The sequence below is a fragment of the Cyprinus carpio genome, chromosome B16 (assembly GCF_018340385.1).
Source record: "Cyprinus carpio isolate SPL01 chromosome B16, ASM1834038v1, whole genome shotgun sequence".
NCBI lineage: Eukaryota > Metazoa > Chordata > Actinopteri > Cypriniformes > Cyprinidae > Cyprinus > Cyprinus carpio.
Window position 1 is genome coordinate 3,395,604 of NC_056612.1, and position 18,211 is coordinate 3,413,814.

An 18,211-nucleotide genomic window follows, 5' to 3' on the forward strand; every position below is an offset into this window, starting at 1 on the left:
TCAATTTTGGCCAAGATCCTTGAATCTCAGGTAAATTTACAGTTAAAACAGCCTTTACTTGATAATAATATCTTAAACTCTTTTTAATCTGGTTTTAGAACTAGCCATAGTACCATTACTGCTGCTACGGTATGGATAAATGACATTATTGGTGCCCTGGATAAAAAACAGCACTGCACTGCCTTATTTGTGGTGGTCTTATACAAGCCGTTTGATTCAGTGGATCACGAATTGTTGCTAAACAAACTTAGCAGTGTTGGTTTCGGACCAGGGACATTGAATTGGTATAGAAATTACTTGATAGACTGGACTCAGTATGTTCATGTGGATGATCTCAAATCAGATTTTGTTGATATTTCTAAAGGGGTTCCCCAGGGTTCCATTTTGGGGCATATTTTGTTTTCTATTTATATAAATGATTTAGGTAAGGACATTCAATCAATCAATAATAATAATAATAATAATAATAATAATAATAATAATAATAATAATAATAATAATAAATAAATAAATAAATAAATAAATAAATAAATAAATAAATAAATAAATAAATAAATAAATAAATAAATAAAAAATAAAAAAATATGCTGATGATACTATTTATACACTTGCTCCATCTATAACACAGGGGATGAAAGAGCTTCAGACTGCTTTTCAGTCATTGGACGGTGCTCTGGTGAGCTTAAAATTAGTTTTAAATTCTCAGTAAACAAAGTTCTTGTTTTTTTTTCAAAAGCTCAGTCACAAGTAATTGATAATCAAGTTCAAGTTCAAGTTGAGCTTTATTGTCATTCTGCTACATGTGTGGACATACAGTGGAACGAAAAGTTGTGCCTCACAGGACCACGGTCCTACATAAATACAGACATACAACAATGAAGTAAAACAGTATAAACCTATACACAACTGACAGATTTTGACTATAAATATACTATATATGTCATGGTCCTGCCATCATGTCCTGACTTTTCTCTAGTCTAGAGGCAGGATCATGACAGACCCGTGTTTTGTGTACAAGCACATGGCCTTGTCTTTGGGCCATGTGCTTGTGTTGTCTCGTTCCCTTGCCCCGCCCCCCTTGTTATCCTAGTCTTGTTGTGATTGTTTCCTCTAACTGTTCCTGATATATGTTGCTACCTGTCAGCCTCGTGAGTTTATCCTTGTCATCCCTGAAGAAGTCTTTGGTAATACCGTGAGTGTTTGTTTATAGTTAGTGTTTAGTGTCTTTATCTGGTCAGCCCTGTCTTGTTTGGTTATTTAGTCCTTACCCTAGCTATTGTTTGTAGCTCTTGTGTTTAGCCCTTGTTTTCCCCCTCGTGGGTTTACCCTTTGTGTTGAGAATCCTGTCTGCACTTGAGTTCCTCCCTTACCTACCCCTGACAGAATGAACCGACCAAGAAGGAACTCAGCAGGCAGGAGGTCCCCCGAGCTCCAACACCTGTTGGAGTTCCGTCGTCAATGTTGGATGTCGTCCCCCACCGACAGGAAGGGGGTCACCCTCCCATACTCGCCTGAGGGGGAATGGATCCTCCAGAATTATGCCCGGTTGTGGGAGAGCGTCTCCCAGGAGGAGCCACAGAGGTCCCCTCCACCTACCCAGCTGCCAACGATCCCAGAGGGGTCGTGTCCTGGCCGTGGCAACCCTGGGGGATCAGGCAAGTCCCTCCCAAAATCCTGAGGCACCTCCCACTACCTTCAGTCTCCCCAACAAGCGAGGGAGACGGTTGTCGTGGGAGTCAGCTTCAGAGTCTTCGGCGTCCGAGTCTGCCCTGCCCGAGACCAAACTCCCCCAACCCGCCTCTGACCCAGCTGTGGCCTCTGCACCGCGCCCAAGGAGGAAGAGGAAGAAGAAGGGGGCCTGCCGGTCCTGTGACCCTGTCTCCTCCCGTGCCAGCAGCGGTGAGCGTGCCCGAGCCAGCAGCGGTGAGCGTGCCCGAGCCAGCAGCGGTGAGCGTGCCCGAGCCAGCAGCGGTGAGCGCTGGCGTGCCCGTGCCAGCAGCGGTGAGCGTGCCCGAGCCAGCAGCGGTGAGCGTGCCCGAGCGAGCAGCGGAGAGCGCTGGCGTGCCTGAGCGAGCAGCGGAGAGCGCTGGCGTGCCCGAGCGAGCAGCGGAGAGCGCTGGCGTGCCCGAGCGAGCAGCGGAGAGCGCTGGCGTGCCCGAGCGAGCAGCGGAGAGCGCTGGCGTGCCCGAGCGAGCAGCGGAGAGCGCTGGCGTGCCCGAGCCAGCAGCGGTGAGCGTGCCTGAGCCAGCAGCGGATAGCGCTGGCGTGCCCGAGCCAGTAGCGGAGAGCGCTGGCGTGCCCGAGCCAGTAGCGGAGAGCGCTGGCGTGCCCGAGCCAGCAGCAGAGAACGCTGGCGTGCCCGAGCCAGTGAATAAGAGAACAGGTTTCAAGTCTGCTGTCGTGAGGGCGGAGGAGAGAGCCGCGGCCCGACTCTGCAGCAGAAACTTTGATACAGTCTGTCTCGTCTCGTAAGGAGATGCCGGTTATTATAGCCGCCAAAGCCTTGTCTGATTATTTGTCCCATCTTGTCCAGATCCTGGAAATCCCCACCAGTCCTGTCTTGTCCCCTGACCCTGTCCCCAGAGATCCCGAGCCAACCACAGTTAGTGCTACTCCTGACCCAGTTTCTGTCTCCCCTGATCTTGCCCCGTGTCCTGTGAACGTTGCCCCGTGTCCCGTGAGCGTTGCCCCATGCCCAGCTGATGTTGTCATGTGTCCTGTTGATGTTTCCCCGTGTCCCGTAGGTGTTTCCCCGTGTCCCGTAGGTGTTTCCCCGTGTCCAGTAGATGTTTCCCCGTGTCACGTGAGTTCTCCTGTCATGTCCTCTGTTGTAAATGGTCCTGAGACCACTCCCCACCCTAGGCCACCCAGACCTGCCCGAACCCCTCGTTGTCAGCCTTCGTCCCGTCCTCCTAAGACTCCTACCCCCACCCACCCACCCTGGTCTGTCCCCCATGAACTTTGTGGTCCCGTCCTCCTCCCCTTCCCTGTTTGTTTTTCTTGATATGCCACCCTAACCCTATTGTTGTGTTTTCATGTTTGCCCTTATTACTATTTGTCATGTCGTGTTTTTTTTTGTCTCTGTCCCAGTCAGTCATGTCCCGCGTTTGATGTTCCCTTAGGGAGCGTCTGGAAGCCGCTCCTTAAGGGAGGGGTTCTGTCATGGTCCGGCCATCATGTCCTGACTTTTCTCTAGTCTAGAGGCAGGATCATGACAGACCCGTGTTTTGTGTACAAGCACATCGCCTTGTCTTTGGGCCATGTGCTTGTGTTGTCTCGTTCCCTTGCCCCCCCCCCCCTTGTTATCCTAGTCTTGTTGTGATTGTTTCCTCTAACTGTTCCTGATATATGTTGCTACCTGTCAGCCTCGTGAGTTTATCCTTGTCATCCCTGAAGAAGTCTTTGTAATACCGTGAGTGTTTGTTTATAGTTAGTGTTTAGTGTCTTTATCTGGTCAGCCCTGTCTTGTTTGGTTATTTAGTCCTTACCCTAGCTATTGTTTCCCCCTCGTGGGTTTTGTTTTCCCCTTTTGTCTTCAATAAACCCTTTGTGTTGAGAATCCTGTCTGCACTTGAGTTCCTCCCTTACCTACCCATGACAATATATAAATGTTTACCTATACATAAACTAAAAAAGTACAAACTATACAAATGCTTCACATAATACTGTACATGTGCAAAGAGAAACATCGTAAGTCAAGCAGCTGGCTGGAGAACAGTGCAGGATGATTTGTAGTGAATGAGCATGTAAACTCACACACATATTACTGAGTCTTTTGTGGGACTATGTACACACAGCAGTGTGTGTGAAAAGTGTCTAGTGCGCATATAAGAGAGTGTGTTACTACAGGTGGTTTGTACAGGCCCACTAACCTGTGTATAGCACACTTCAAATTGCACAAAAAAAGGTTTCAAACAGTTTTTTTTTTTTTTTTTTTTTTTTCCTGTGATGTGGTAAGGTTTGTGTGGGGTTTCAGAGGAGGGTGATTTGATTTCAAAAATCATAGTCATAGTATTTTATAGTATTTTATTGTAATCAATTTACATATTTTAATCAGGAAGCTCAAAGTGAAGCTTGGCATTTATTTAAAAAATATATATATATATTTTACTTTTAATGCCAAAAGAAACTTGAAGAAGCTACCTTCGTAACTGTGCTTGATTATGGTGATATAGTATACATGCATGCAGTGTTCCATGCTTCATTAATTCATTATTACAAATGCAAAATCCCGTACTCATCATTGCATTTCATATGAGATGGTGGGTTGGACATCACTAACCTTATGTAGAAAACAGCACTGGTACATTTTAATCTATTAAGCAATGTTGGTAAACTTTCACCTAATCTTCTCTCTAAGACAGAACTTTGTCTTAATTCTGGCAGTTACCAGGTACACTCTTCCAAGTGTTTGCTGTGTTTTGTACAGAATTGGGGAAAACTGCATTTTCATATTATGCACCTTGGACATGGAATAATTTGCAAAAAGATCTAAAATCTGATAAATTTGTGTCTATTGGTTAATTTAAAGGCACCATAAAGAGATTGGTAATTGAGGCTTGTGATTGTTTTTGTTGAGAGGATATTATGTTTGAATATTGTTTTAATGTGTATTTGTTGTATTTTAAAATGTTGTCTTACTCTATGGCTGCTACCTTGGCCAGGTCTCTCTTGTAAAATAAATTTTAATCTCAATGAGAATTCCTGGTTAAATAAAGGTACAAAAATAATAAATTGTGTAATTATGGCATACACTTTATTTACCATCTTCAAATACCACTCTGAAATGGCTTTAGTTTTGGCCATTTTTCCAGATCTAGGACAGTCTTGTGCAGTTCCTGTCATGTTTACATGCTCTCACGTGGTCAAAACCTCAAGTGTGGGTATTGGGAAAGTCCAATTTTTTGATGTAATAAAACTGCTTTAGCTAAAATCATGTGTCTTTGATGCATGCTCCCAGCCAATGTTTAGAAACAAAAGTTTTGTAAACATTTTCAAGTTTTACTGTATGTTTTTAAAAGTAAACAACTATGGTGTATGAAAAACCAATGCAACAGTGCAAAATAAAAAAAAATAAAAAAAATATTTATATTATCCATTTTTCAAATATGTTGCAAAGATTTTTTTTTTTTTTTTTTTTTTTAGCTATCAAACCTCAAAAGATGAACTGAATACTAAAAATGTCTATACAGACCAATCCATTGAGCAACTCCTTCAGAAATGGCTTAAACCATTGTTGCTAGTTTTTAGTCACTTAGAGGCTTAGACACGATCGATGAATTATCAACAGCATATTTCACATACTGTTTATAATAATCTGATTATTGTGGCTCTTCCTAGGTGCTAATTGTAAAGCAATCACTTTTTAGTAATTGCATTGGTCGAACAAATTGTTAGTAGTCTGTTTCAAATTAATTGATTAATGTACATCCCTACTCCCAAAGTTTCTTCCTTGTTCCCTAGCTTTTCATTGCCATTTTCCCCTTAGGCTTTCTCACTGGGAGTATTAAGACACTGATCGCAGTAAAGCTGCTTTGTAATAATATGCATTATGATAAGCGCTATAGAAATAAAATAGGATTTCACTGAAAGCACCATTGTAGCGAAAATGTGCAAAGCATCAAGAGGGTGGAGATTATAAATAGACTTAATGCGATGGAGCTTAACTCACGTTATTGAAACTCTCCCTTTCAGGGTGAGATTTCTTTAGATCATTTCTCAGGTTTTTCTTTCTCCTGGTGCAGCTGGTACATGTGGTGAATGTAGCCGGATTACTATCTCTTCATCCCCCACTCTTAGCTCTACAGCAGATAAGAGGTATACGTGGCTTGTCTTGTGATTTACTTTTCTTATCTTTTATTGCTTTACTTGTTTGTCACTGAAACCAATCTTCTCATCAATCCAAATTTCTCATCATCACTGTCTGTCTCACTGCTTTTTTTCAGAGGACCAGTGCAGAAATTAGTGTCAAATGACATAATGTATAACCATACAGTGTAGAGAAGCTGTGAATGTCACTCGAGTGTGTGGAGCCCAAGTTTGTAAGCCTCCCTGAATTCTTAGTATGTCTACTGGACATCTGCTTAACTCACTCAGCCATGTATTACACTCTCATGAATAGTTCTTAATTGGCATTGATGGTTCCATGAAGAAACCTTAACCTCAATGGGATCTTTTCATTACACAAAAGGTTCTTTATAGTGAAAAAAAGTTTCTTTAGATTATTAAAAGGATCTTGACACTAAAAAAAAAAAAAAAAAAAAAAAAAAAAGCCTATTAAAAAATGTCTGCCATCCATAAACATTGTGGTTGATGTAAATTACTTTTCTTTTTCCTGTCCAACAAAAAAGAAATAACTTGAACATCACAAATCTGTCCACTATATGTATGCCATTCCGATGATTATGTTGTTAAACTTTCTGTCTTCTGTCATCAGACCTTTTCTTTATAGTGATTCTTGAACAATTTTTTTTTTTTTTTTTTTTGACAAAATTGAACTGAATCGATCTTTGGTTTTGGGTTGATAACACATAACGTATAGCCATAGTAACACATCCTACTCAAAATGAAATGAAGTTTGCAGAGGATTACCAAAGATTCTGATGAGTGAGTTGCTGACATTATGCACATGAGTGTGTATCACCATGGATTTGCGACCCTGCTGTGCAATGTAATTCACAAAAATAAATTTATTTAAATGTTTTATTGATATAAAATGACATTTTGTTGTAAGAAAAGAAATGCATACTGACATCATTGTGAGATGATAAAACTAGTTAATTGAGCTGAATTGTCCGAAAGAACCAGTTTGTGGAAATTAATTGGACACTGGATCACTATTTCTTTGTCCGTACATGTATTAATTCTTCCGTTGTCCTCACTGGTCAAGCACAATAATAAATGTTTTTCATTGTATTTCGCTTTTTGTTCATCACTAATTTTTAGTCTGCGTGTCACTAAACAACACTATGCAATAAGCGTATACAGAGGCAGCAGCCAACGAGTTTAAGGATTCTCTTTAATGTTTTAGTGAAACACTGCGTTTTACGTTTGGCAAAATAGTCTGAGGGGGCAACACGCGCCTAGCAATCAGAGCCAACTGGCCCGTGAAGCTCTGCAGAGTGGAGGCCTAAATACAACACCTCTCAAATGAGAGGTGGCCTAGCAACACTCCATTCTACCTAGCCAAGCTCTAGGAGCGACTCCTATGATGATTCTCTAAAACAAGAGGAGGCCTAAATACACCCCACACTCAGGACATCCTGCAAGGAGGCTCATAAAGAGCCTACAACCACAGATGCTGTCCTATAGGGGCTCTGGTGAGTGGAGGACTCAATTACAATAACTCTCTTTAGCAAGAGGAGGCCTGGCGATGTTCACAGTAGATAACCGAGCTCTCTTAAATGAGAGGAGGCCTACTACACCCCACACATAGGATACCTTCCAAGGAGGCTAACAGAGAGCCTACAACCTGCAAAATGATGTCCTATCGAGCTATCGGATGCCTCAATGAAGATAACTCTCTATAGCGAGAGTATGCTTGACGACGCTCGCAGTAGATGGCCGAACTTTAGGAGCGGAAGCCTCAGCATGACTACTCTCTAAAATAAGAGGAGGCCTAACTACACCCCATGCTCAGGACATCTTTTAAGGAGGCTGTTCTAGTAGAGCTTTGGCGGCGAGCAGAAGCCTCAATGAAAAACTTCTCTGGAGCAAGAGGAGGCATGACAACACTTGCAGTAGATGGCCGAGCTCTAGGAACAGAGGCCCCAACGTGACGGCTCTCAAAAGCGAGGAGGCTTAACTATGTCCCACGCCTAGGACATCTTCTAAGGAGGCTCACAGAGAGCATAAAACTCACAAATTCTGTCCAGTCTCCATAGAAAACCATATTAAAATGGGGTAAAAAAATTAAGTAAACAGAAACCTTTTCAATATAACTGAATGCAAAAATGTGTGCAAGGTTAAGCTGTGCTGTTGTTGGCTGCCACAGTATCAGCAACAAGCCTAGTGAATTCCTGTCAAGTACTTGTACCAGCAAATCCGTCTGTGTCCAGTGCTGTATTCCTTTCATAAATGATGACCTTAAATTAAAATCCTGTGCGTGAAATCTCATATCACATATCTCATGTGTGCTCATATCATTTTGTGGAAAAAATCCCCCAGACAGGGGACTTTTGCCCCGATTGGGAGCTGAATGTATGCAGTATGTGTCTTATCGGATTTCAGAGCAGCTAATCATAGGTTGCTTCATGTCATCTTCCAACTCATTAAACTATGACAGGTGAATTATTGTAAATAACATTGTGATTTTCATGTATTGTTCCAACTCATTAAACTATGACAGGTGAATTATTGTAAACGCCATTTGAATTATTGTAAATAACATTGTGTGTCATGTGATTTTTAAAACCATTTTCATAGGTTTAAGATTATCTTAACAGCTCGGAAAATATGTTAATTTGATTAAAAACACCAGAGACCGGAATGTAAGAAGTATAATTGTTGTCCATGTAATTTTTCCATGGCCATGGAGGAGAATCAGAGATTGTGGGTTAATGAATACACTGCATTTTTTTTTTATTTACTTCAACAAATCCCTAGGAGCTTGTGAATAGTAGCATTTTAAAATGCTAGCTTAATGTACTTAGACAGTTATGCTAAAATACATGCAGTTGAGCCCAGAATATTAATGCAACACTTTTAATTACACATTAAGCATTTTCCCCCCTTTAGAAAACCATAATATAGAAAACACTTAACATGGCGTATGCATTAAAACACAGTATATTTAAAGTTCATATTTTGAGCTCATCTGTTTTTCTGCACATAGTATGCTTTTATGTTTACAGAATGTAGTCTTTTAATATCACTGTTTCAGTGGATTAAGCATTTTCTTTATATCCAGGGAAAACGCTTAACATGTAAATAAACACATTGCATTCACATTTTGGTCTCTTATGCATATCTGCGTGTTATATAGTATGATGTCTTGGTACATTAAGCCACATTAGGCATTGTTCGTGTTGAGCATTTTGAAATATCCCTCTGCAAGTTATGCTACTTCACATGTCGAGTGAAAGTCATACTCGTAAAGGTATTTAAATTTTTAAACCAAACAAAATCAAAACTTTCAAAAATGCAACAATCTGATTATTTTATTGAGTGATAGGCAGTGGGTTTAATCAGTGACATTATTGATAGATTTACTATCCAGTGTCTTCTCATCATCTCCACAACCTGGTTCCCTTGGTGTTTTTACAAATAGAAAAGGTGAAACATATTGCATAAAAAACATATTGCATTGTCTAGTTTTCTCTCAGAACGATGATCTGACTTACTATTGCAGTTTTCTGAGAATGTTCAAGACTTCTGGTTCATTAGCCACAAATAGGGAAATGACAACAAAGTGCGGAAAATGGTAAAACTGTTTGCACTACTAACCAGCCTTCATAATTATAGATGATACATTAAAATAATGTATACCAGTTTGCAATATCAAGCAGCAAAACAAGCTGTTTTAAACAAAATAGCCAGAAGCAGATGAAGCCAGACACATTAAATTTACTCTTATGGAAAAAAATTATTCAATTCAATTCAATTCAATTCAAGTGTATTTGTATAGCGCTTTTTACGATACATATCATTGCAAAGCAACTTTACAGAAAATTAAGTTTCTACAATATTTAGTAGTAGCTTATCAGTGATGACTGTCAGTTTATGTGCATACGGCAGAAATGTTCAGAAAAATCAATAAAAGACGTAAACAAACAGACGATTAACACTATTAACAGCAATTATGCAATCAAACTTATAGCAAAATGTGGTAGTTCTGTATGTTGTCTCTGGGTTTTCATCATCTGAGGTCCTCTAAGGGGTTGGCATCATCTCTTCTCAGGTGTTCTGGATCCAGACTGGAGCTTGTGTAAATCCCGTGGCAAAACAGAGAAGCAAATAGAGACATAATTAGCGTAGCTGCTGTTCCAGTCAAGTAAAATTAATTAGTTTAACCCAAGTTAAAGAATAATAATGCGCATTTGATCAGATATAACTGCAGTCCAAAATTATGAGATGCATTATTTGAATGCTTGGCCAAAGAGATGTGTTTTTAATCTAGATTTGAAACAGAGAAAGTGTGTCTGCAACCCCGAACATTATCAGGAAGGCTATTCCAGAGTTTGGGAGCCAAATGCGAAAAAAGCTCTACCTCCTTTAGTGGACTTTGCTATCCTAGGTACTATCAAAAGTCCAGCGTTTTGTGACCTTAGGGAGCGTGATGGGTTGTAGCGTGGTAGAAGACTAGTTAGGTACGCAGGAGCTAAGCCATTAAGGGCCTTATAAGTAAGTAATAGTATTTTGTAACTGATACGGAAATTAATAGGTAGCCAGTGCAGAGACTGTAAAATTGGGGGTAATATGATAATATTTTCTTGACCTGGTAAGGACTCTAGCCGCTGCATTTTGGACTACCTGTAGCTTGTTTATTGAGGATGCAGGACAACCAGCTAGCAGTGCATTACAATAGTCCAGTCTAGAGGTCATGAATGCATGAACTAGCTTTTCTGCATCAGGAACAGTTAACATGTTTCGTAGCTTGGCAATGTTTCTAAGATGGAAGAATGCTGTTTTTGTAACATGGGAAATATGATTTTCAAAAGACAAGTTACTGTCTAATATAACACCCAGATTTTTGACTGTATATGAAGTAACAGTACATCCGTCTAATTGCAAATTGTAATCTACGAGATTCTGTGTAATGTTTTCTGGTCCAATAAGTAATATCTCTGTCTTATCTGAATTTAATAGGAGAAGATTATTGGTCATCCAGTCTTTTACATTTTTAACACACTCTGTTAGCTTAGATAGTTTTGAAGTTTCACCTGGTCTTGTTGAGATATATAGCTGAGTATCTTCAGCATAACAGTGGAAACTAATCCCGTATTTTCTAATGATAAGATGGATAAAATAAGATGGCTACACTGTCACAAATTTCTGTAGATATTACATGGGGGGCTGTTTTCTAATAATACAGCAAATTGTTGTAAACAGCAATGCATTCTGTGTTCTAGTTGTTTGACACAAATTTCAAATCTTCAGTGGCATTGTGTGACAATCAAGATTCAGAAGTGGCAAGAGGAGAGATTCACAACTATGGTTAATGACTTATTTCATTTACACACACACACACACACACACACACACACTTAAACTATTTATTAACTGCATACTGCAAATATATATATATCATCACAACTCTCTGTAGATTTTAGCATGGTAATAGTTATGACAATGTTAATGTATTTGGTCTTGGCGGAATAGATCTGCTATGCTGCCACTGCTGCTGCTGCTGCTGCTGAATTGCTGTAGTTGTAGATAATTGCTGTTGCTGGAAGCAAGTACGGCTACTTGCTACTGCCAATGCATATGGCGATACAGTGCTGTGAGTATTTAAGCCATACTGCACAAATAGCATATAAAATAACCCATAGCAGATCTATACAGGTGGAGCTGGGGAAGGTGGTGGGTTTCAGAGGAACTCTAAAAAGGAAACTGCAATTGCTCAAGTAAATGCTAACCAGCCATTTAAATGTAAAGTAGCAAGCTTATTGGCTATGTATGCAACATGAAGCATTCAGCTTGTGCCAAGTCGTTTAACGCTGTGAATATCATTAGTTACGTTAATACCCGTCAGCCTGCACCATCAGGAGTTTCATGACTGAACTATATATATATATATATATATATATATATATATATATATATATATATATATATATATATATATATATATTGGTTCATATTGGTAATCTTGGATTTAAGTATCCTCCGTCCACAGGGTGCAAAGGAGACTTGTGTGGGGTTAGAGCAGCTGGGTGGCAGTAGGATTTTACACATTCCCCGCCGTTAAAAATCTCTGGATTATAAATTGTAATTAAGAATTACATGCCTTAATAACAACATTTGGGATTCACAGGAACTTAATTTTGATCAGCACACTTGGTCAGGATTCTAAAATTTATGTAAATAAATTTTGCATGTTAACACAGTGCTAAAATGAAAACGCTCTGTCAAAGCCTGGCTGTAGCCTCTCACGGAGGATGTGTGTGTCATGAAATTTCTGAACGATGCTGTTTAAGCGGTTAAAGTACAGCAACATGTGTATTTGAGGACCTTTGTTAAAGGTAAGGTGAACACTTTAACATCTCAGTTTGATATAAAGTCTGTCTTGCATAGTGAATTTATTATCATAACACAATCTAATATATTTTTGTATTTGCGGTTAAATATGCTAATTGTAGATATTTGTGTTTATGCTTATATGTCAGCCAAACCATGCGTACCATGGAGGGGCGTGGTTTGAATTACTGTAGGATGCAATTGGATACACTTGATCATGCATGAAGCTGACCAATAAACAAACAAGTTGACTTACTGTAACTGCAGGATTTTTTTTTTTCTCTTGAGATTTATTGCGTTTTAGAGTCTACACTTGTCTCAGTTGTCAGCCTGTGTTAGTGTAGTTGAGTTGGGAAGTTAAGAAGGCAGTGCAAGGAATTCCAATCAACAATAATGGTAATTTACTTATATTTAGATGGCTAGCTGGTGCATTTTTTTGGCTGTAGATCAGTGACTTATGGCAGCAATTTAGTCTTTGACTTAGGGGTGGGTGATATGAGTTAAAATTCATATCACACTATTTTCCACTGTCCAGACAATATCGATATTATATTGCAACATGACTTAGGCCAGTATGAATTAAATTAAATATTACATAAAATCAAATAAAATATTAAATGAACACAGGAGATAAAGAAAATGAAAAATATTTTGCTACATACAAGGTAATAAGGTAAATTAATTACAAACTCAAATATGTTAAACACTTTAATGTTTTCAAACAAATCTTTTGAAGCCTCAGCATAGTACCAACCAATACTCGTATTATTCTGCCCTCACTTTGGTGTCTCTCTTCCCGTAGTAAGACAGACAGATAAACTCTTTCCAACACATAGACTTATGCAAGACACAGTGCAAACCTGCAATATGTGGTAAGCATAAATTAAATATTATGTAAAAATACTGTATTTCAAGTAAGAGACAAAGAAGATTACTACATGGAAAATAAGGTTATTAATACAGTTTTCAAAGTAAACTTTTCAAGCCACAACCATCAAGCGTCAACTTCACATCACATCAGTTTCTTCACAAGTTCTGTGCCAGGAACACCAGCCTTTTGTCCATTTCTGGTTTCAGTGCCGGCCTGCTACATGTGACGGCATTGCTCACAGTGATTAATGCCCTCTCAGAGAGGTGAATTTGTGGCAGGGATGCATAAGTATTTCTTTGCCAGACAAATCATACGTGAGAAATTATATCCACGAAATTGCCACCACTCCAAAGGATCAGTCTCACTGTCTGGTTCCATCACCAGAATATAGCTGTTTAGCTCTTGTTTGATTAGCTGCTTCTGTAAACATGAGGCAGATGTATTGCTGGTCTTCTTTAATATAGTTCTGTGTTTGATTTGGCCATGTAAAGTCATGGTTATTCTTCAAAATGGGCTTGTAGTTCTGGCGACAGATAATTGGTTCTATAAAGACAAAACTAACAGAACTATACAGTCAGTAGCTATCACTGTAGTTCCGCAGTAATCAAATAATCCTTTCGAATCAACTATAGTATCATTTGTTACAATGATTATATGGAAAGCCTGGATTCTGTACATGTATGAACCTTTGGGTCTGATTTGGCCTCAAATTAATAAGGCAATGTTGACACAATTGTTTACATACACTGGAGCACATACAACTACCTGTAATGCTAATAGGTGTGACGTTTCCGGACAACATGCACTAGGTTGTTAGCGAATCACAACATACTGGGCCAGCCAACCAATGTGAGCCATTTGCATATTTCTGAAGGAGTTGCTTCATAGATCCAGGAACAGAACAGACTGAACAGACAGAATGGAAAAAGAGGTGTAGAATAAAGGTAAAATATGTGAAAAATAATGTGATTATTTATACATTCATTTTTTTTATAACGAAGCATGAACACGTTACAATGCATGCCATAAAAGCAATCAAGCCTTCAAAAATAGCCAGTTGACCACACCTTTAAAGTAATATGTTTCAAGTAATTAAAAAATGTTTCATGTCAATATTAAAAAAAAAAAATCAATATGTATTTGAAGATTTTATTAAATACATTTTTACCTGTTTATCAAGGTTGAGATGCCAAATCATTATTATTATTTCTATTAATTTTTTTTTTTTGGTGTGTGTGTGTGTGTGTGTGTGTGTGTGTGTGTGTGTGTGTGTGTGTGTGTGAAAAAAAATGGGTGAAATAACTTTATTTATTTATTTTTTTATAATTTTTTTTATTTTATTAATAAATTTATTTTTAACTTTATTTATTAGCATTATACTACAATTGTTTAAATGTTTAAAGCGTATGCAGTTAATAAATAGTTTAAATTTAAAATTAATCTGCCAGTCATTGAAATACAACAATCAGGAAAATATATTATACAGCTTTTTACATACTTCCTGTAAATATGACAAGTACGCACATTCAAGCAGTTTACTGTAAAAATACAGCAATAAAAAAGTCATTAACTATAATCAGAGAGCAACCAGCTGGCAACCCTTCTGCCAGTATTACTGTAATATATACAGTAATACTGGCCATGTTTGGAGGGAGAGAAATCCTGACTATGACCACAAGAACACTATCCCTACAGTCAAGCATGGAGGTGGAAACATTATTGGGGCTGTTTTTCTGCTAAGGGTACAGGACGACTTCACCGCATTGAGGGGCAAATGGACGGGGCCATGTACTGTAAAATCTTGGTCAATAACCTCCTTCCCTCAGCCAGAACACTGAAAATGGGTCATGGATGGGTCTTCCAGCAATCATACCGCCAAGGCAATAAAGCAGTGGCTCAAGAAGAAGCACATTAAGGTCATGGAGTGGCCTAGTAGCCAGTCTCCAGACATCAATCCTATAGATAATCTTTGGAGGGATCTGAAACTTTGAGTTGCCAAATGACAGCCAAGAAACATTAAGGATTTAGAGAGGATCTGTAAAGAGGAGTGGCTCAAAATCCCTCCTGAGATGTGTGCAAACCTGGTGACCAACTACAAAAAACATCTTACCTCTGTGCTTACCAACAAGGGTTTCTGCTCCAAGTACGAAGTCATGTTTTGCTTGGGGATCAAATACTTATTTCACTCACTGAAATGCAAATCAATTTCTAACCTTTATATAATGTTTTTTAATTTATTCTTTTATTTTTTGGTTGGTATTCTGTCTCTATCTGTTAAAATAACCCTACCATAAAAATTACAGACCCTTCATTTCTTTGTAAGTGGGCAAACTTACAAAATCAGCAGGGGATCAAATAAATATGTTCCCCACTGTAGGTAAGCAACATCACATGACCAAGATGTTTTCCCAAATATCAGCAATGTCATTGAAATATGACATGGAATTTATACAATAGTAGTTCAATAAACAAGAACTTATTATTATTATTATTATTGTTGTTGTTGTTTCATATTATGTTTGGTAAACAACAAATTAAGTTCACACAATCTCATTAATTTGTGCACATTTATTTTTAAGCAGCTCTTAATGTCGATCATGGATCACATCGATCCACCATGGCAAACAGAGATCTGTGCTTTTTAATACATTTGAGATGTTGTGTTTTCCTTAGTGCATAACTGACATGTCACAGTTATATTTTTCATTTGTAAATGTTAGAAATTCACGCAAACATATCCATTTTGCTGTCAGGAGTGGACGAGGCTTCCCCAAGTGAACGAGCGATGCTGTGCACATGCACACTAAACAGACGGAGCGCAATAGAATAGTAGCACAATAATGATGAGTAAAATATACATTATACAACTAACTTTTAATTTAGTTATTTTAATGCTTTAAAGAGCAATTTTAGATTGTAATTTTATGCTATCTGTTTTGCAAACTATAGAAGGTATGTAAGCTGTCATAAAACCAGAGAAAATGGCTGCATGGCTAGTAACTGTAAAAAAAAAAAAAAAAAAAAAAATGGGTCAACTAATAGTATGTGAGAGAATGTTAATATCATTACCTTCCTATTGGTCAGTGTTAGAGGAACTCAGCTTAGCCTGACGGTTAGCCTGCTTTAGACCAGGTTAGTTTCCCAGCATAAGCTGCCACAGTGACTAGCTTGAACTATGCCTATGTTAAATTTGCTTTAAGGAACAAAATCATTTGACAGTGAGTCAGACTAACTGAAATAAGCCTGGTGTATTTGGTAAACCTCAAGGCATTAGAAGTGATCATATTTTTTTCATTGCATCATATTGCATCGAATTGCATTGTGTTGAATCTAATCAAATCGAAATCGGATCTCATTGCATTGTAACGGTGTGAATCGTATCGCATTGCATCGGTAGCTGCTTCATATGTATTTTTAATGTATTGTATCGTTGGCATATATTATTATTATTATTATTATTATTATTATTAACTTATCTTGCATCCTCCACATTATTTTAGGTTTCATCTGGGACAAAGGACATATCTTACTTAGATATTAAAGGCAAGGGCAAGGCAAGTTTTCTGTGAACCCTTGGTATTTCTAACTGACTTGATCCTAATGATCTGAGTGCTCTGTTAGGTTTATATTCAGTGAGCATATCTGCAGTGTATTTAGGTCCTAGGCCATTGAGTGATTTGTAAATGAGTAAAAGTACTATAAAATCAATCCTAAATGTAACTGGAAGCCAGTGTAAGGACCTGAGGACTGGTGTGATATGCTCAGATTTTCTGGTTCTAGTCAGAATCCTGGCAGCAGCGTTCTGGATGAGCTGCAGCTGTCTAATGGTCTTCTTGTGAAGGCCGGTGAGGGGACCATTACAATAGTCCACCCTGCTGGTGATAAAGGCATGAACAAGTTTCTCCAAGTCTTGACTGTAAACAAAACATCTAATTATTGCAATGTTTTTGAAATGATAGTATGCTGATTTAGTTACTGCTTTGACATGACTACTGAAACTAAGGTCTGACTTCAGAATCACACCGAGATTCTTGACTTGATTTTCAGGTGTTTGACCCCTAGAGTCAAGATATGCATTCAGCTTGAGAACTTCATCTTTGTTTCCAAATGCAATGACTTCAGTTTTCTCCTTTTTTAACTGAATACATTTTTGGCACATCCAACTGTTTATTTCATCAATGCATTGGCAATGGGGAGTCAATGGGGCTGTAGTCATTTGGAGATAAGGATAGGTAATTTGGCAATTTGGTTCTTTCTCATTATTTGACTTAGTGGGAACATATATATGCTAAACAAGAGCGGTGAAAGAATTGATCCTTGTGGGACACCGTATTTCATAGACGTCCACTTAGACTTATGCTCTCCTTTACTCACATAATAACTCCTCCCTTCTAAGTACCATCCCAGAAAGCCTGAGCCAGTTATCCAGTCTTACTAGTAGTATGTTATGATCAACAGCCTATTTACTGGAGCTCTACAACTACAGAAGAACTTTGTTTTCTGCCATCGGACTTGTGTGAGTAGGTGAGGTAAATGCATTTTTTTTTTTTTTTTTTGCAATTGTATTGATTTATTACTTACACAGTTATTTTAAGTATATATCATTATATTATTTACAATACACAGCATGGTTTTAAAATATTTTTACCGGGGGACAACATTCCGATGGGGTAGCTCCCTTAATTGACACCCTTGAAATTTCCACCTATGGGCTTGTATTAGATTGTGTACAACAGGTTTTTCAGCAAGGTTTTGATAATGTTGATAATTTAGAGATTTAAAGTCTTTAGAATTGTTGTATCAATTATGATACAGTAAGCTTGATAGGGTTAATAAAGCATGCTGCAATACATCTCTGCAATGTCTAAGTCGGGCATCTTCAAATCTCGCGAGATCCACTTTCCTGCAGAGTTTAGCTCTAGTCACATTCTAGTCTCAAACACACATTAGCATGCTAATCAATGTCTTCAGGATCACTAGAAAACCACGGGTAGGTGTTTGATCAGTGTTGGAGCTAAATTCTGCTGGAAAGGGGATCTCACAAGCCATATTTAAGGATCCCTGGTCTAAGCTTTTGGCATTTTTTCTAACATCATATGGCAAACTATTATACCGCCCAGCCCTGTAATGACAAAAAAGGCATTCAAAATTTCCTTTGATGGA